A 3,700-nucleotide genomic window follows, 5' to 3' on the forward strand; every position below is an offset into this window, starting at 1 on the left:
AGATGGGCAGTCTCCCTCATGGCCACCTGGGCGATACAACCAGCCAGCTTATCGCCCATGTTCACCCATACCACGGCGTAGTCCTCGATGTCATCCGCCGGAGAGTCCCTCCACAGGAAGCGATGAACATGCACCTCCTGATCCTCCAACCACACTGAGTTGTACATCTTGGACACATCTCCAACCGCCGCGTGCTCCCCCTCAGCCCTTCAGCAGGATGCCATTCAGGCTAACACCCCTGAATTCCCAGCTGCTGTCCCAGACTAGTCTCACCGGAGTTGAGACAGAGTGTGGGTTGGGTGCTGTCAGGTGGTTCACCCACCACACAGCTCCGTTCCAACTGTCAATCGCAGCCCTGGAAAGCTTAATTGCGGCCCCCCTGGCTACCATGTTGTGCACCTGCCTCGCGTAAGCCTCCTTCCACTTCGGATCCCTCTCGAGGCGCTTCTCCGATTTCAGAAACGCCGCCTTGACAGCTTTGCGGTTGTTCAGAAGGGTAGCAGGGTTCTCTTTCTAGGGGTACCTGGCGCCCCAGTGAGGCTTGTTGCTGTGGTTGTTGCTTAACTTGAAGGTCAGACCTCCCCTGATGATCTCTAACTCTTGCTCTCCTTCCCCCCAGGGGCGCACTTTCCACAATGACAACCACCGCACATAGGGTTACAGGCGGCCCCAATGCTGTCCCACAGCAGCCACTTGACGATCTCAGCATTGCACGCAGCTGTGGTTCCGACTTCCACGCTGCTCTTTAGCACGGGGCTGCAGTTATGGTGAACCTCGACTCTCCTGGAGTCCGCTCTCATGGAGCATGCAAAGTGGGTCGATGAGTGGCGCGCAGTCACCTCAATGTCCTCAAAAAGGTCCGGGTGCAGGCCACTGACGGTCTTTCCAAGTGGACCATCCCACAACACCAGATCGCCGCACCTCATCATCCGCTGGGGGGCAANNNNCCGGGTACTGATAAGTAACTCAACTTTCTCCGGGCGGGTCAGCTCCCCCAGTTTGATGACACCAGGGAAGAATTTCTCCAGGCGCTCCAAGTCCACTGCATGGTCCACTCTGGCGAACTCCTCTAGTCCATAGCAGAGCATCTCATGGAGCCGCCATGTCCCCTTTTTCATGGCTACTTTTATGTTCACACAGTACCTCTTTGTCTCAATCCTCGCCTCCATACCACCTACACCGTATACGACCAGTGTGATTGGCTCACCTGACAATCCAAGCCTCTCTGCTGCTTGGTGAGTGATATAGTTGGTATCGGAGGCTAGATCAATTAGGGCTCCAGCCCAGTCTCCTCTCTTGGTTGTGATCTCCACCAACATCATGAGGACTGGGAGTTCTGTCGGTCCACTCTTGTCCACCAAATCTTTGCCAGCACATATTGTTGAGGACACCTTATTTGTGCAAGCCTTCTGAACAGCCTCCAGCTGCTCCGGAGTGAGACCTAGACTAGCAAACAAAGCCTCTTGTTCTTTTTTTCGGACCACGGGGTTCTCTCCTATTTTCCCCCTTGGTCTCCGCCCTAGCAGTGCCCTTTTTGGCGGGTGATTTGAGGCACAGGAAGAAGTGGTGATCTGGAGGGGTGTCACCTCTTTTACATTCGTCATTGCGACACAGAAAGTTTTTATTGCACGGACTGTCCCTCCCATGGAGATCCAGGCATTTGGGGAAGGCTTTTGTCTTTTTTACTTGAGCCATCCGCTCTGCCGGGTTGGCCTTTTTAAATGTCTTACAGCGGTATAGACGTCCAGTATACCCTTTCCACCGCTTGGATCAACTGCAATGCCTCCCTTGGTTGGTTTTTGCGCACAGCTGGAAAGTCCTGTAGCTCTAGTACTATGTCGTGCCTTGTGCCCCATCAAGATGGTCCACATTACTATCCAGTGCACTGCCAATCACAGCAGTGGTTGGGTTGTCGACCGGGCCTGCACCTGCACTTTGCACACCATCATCAGGTGCCGTGCCACTGACCCCACCACCATCCGAAGGTCCACTCGGCCTATCAGCGGTGGTCGTTCCTCCATCGTCCACACCGCCTTTACTGTCGTCCCCGCCGTCAACATCTCCCTCCTTCTCTTCACCGCTTGCCAGGACACCAAGGTCGCCATGCACTGATCTTGTGCGGGAAAACACAACTAAATCATGAAACTCACAGGTGGGAAAGGAAGGAGTTTCAGGGGGAGTTGCTGATAATGTTTAAAATGGAGGAACTCATTCAAGAAACGGGGGACCTTGTTTTTTTCTCTTTGTTCTTGTATTTTATGTTTTAGTATCTTCTAGTTCATTACAGTTCATTTTTTACTTAATTTCTTACAGAGACACTGGGATTTTATTTGTAATACAGAGATGTGGTCAGGGATTCTGGAAGGGAACCCAGAAGGCAAGATACGGACAAGAGGGTAGATGTAAACAGGTTTATTTGACCAAAGGATGTGCAATTTGTGGAATAAGGGGGGGGGAGCTGCAGGCAAGAGTGGCTTAGTCCTCGAGCGTTGGGGGTCTGAATCCAGGGAGTGGGGCTGGCTGGCAGGCTTGGAGTGTTGGGGGTGTCCTGTGGCTGGCTTACAGGGAGGGCCTTTTGGGAGCTGGAGTGGACTGGGATTTCCAGGGCTGGTCCCAGGAATGATTGCCTGAGGCAGAAGACACGGTTAGTTGCAGGACAAAAACAGGCACGACAGACGATATTGGGGCTCAGGCAGGCAGAATTCAGACAGGCAAAAGAGACGGTAGAGCAACGATAAATAAACTGGGCTGGAAAGCGGTAGCATACTCAATACCTTCACAACGGAATCCAGTGTTGAGCTGGATCGTGTGGGCCACCTGCTCCTTACAGTCCTGCTGAAGATTGCTGAGGAGCAGGGGGTGTGTTTCGATGACCTCAGGGCAGGTGTGGGGTGAGCAGGCCAGGAGATAGACACGCCCCAAGCTAGCTGCCAGGAGGCTGACACAAACACACAAGAAACACGGTAGACACCCAAACGGTACATCACGCCCGGGGGATTCGTGGACAGATTGTTCTTGCTATCTGGGCTTAAAGTGGTTTTAGCTTTTTAATAGTCTTGCGTTATCCAGGTTGAAGGAGTCAGTTCTCAGCCAAACTTGCTTTTAACATTAACATTCATCATTCTGAAATGCACTGACATGGCTCTCTTGACAATAAACAATAAATAAAATATAAAAGTATTCTTGACTTGTTGACCTTTACTTGTACTATTCACCTTTTCTTACTTCTTCTTTCGTTCTTTCAACAACAGGTGTTAGACATGCACAACATTTCCTCATAAAATAAACATTTGTTTGCCTCTGGATAGTTATATTGACATTTAGATTAATAAATAGTGAAATAAAGTCACATACAACATTATATTTTTTCTGAAGCTGGGTTTACGTCATTATTTTTCAACAGCATTGTAGCACATGGTTTGGTTTTGGCACACCCACCATGTTCACATAACTAAGAGTCACATAAGAGTTGGTGTTACATATTTTGCTATTGACGTTACGAACTAAACGATTATTAGTAACACCTCGTATATCCTTGGTTGTACCTCTCTTAACACCTTGCACAAAAGCTTCTTCATTATTGCCCAAGGAAGGAACAGCTGAATGGACAGGGACGGGCCTCGAAAAACACAGTCACAGGGACTCACATTCATTTCATGTGGTCTGGCACTCTCTTGTGGTCTAAAAATTTGTGTGCAAA

Source organism: Morone saxatilis, unplaced genomic scaffold (genome assembly GCF_004916995.1).
Source record: "Morone saxatilis isolate NCDOM2014 unplaced genomic scaffold, NCSU_SB_2.0 Contig2, whole genome shotgun sequence".
NCBI lineage: Eukaryota > Metazoa > Chordata > Actinopteri > Moronidae > Morone > Morone saxatilis.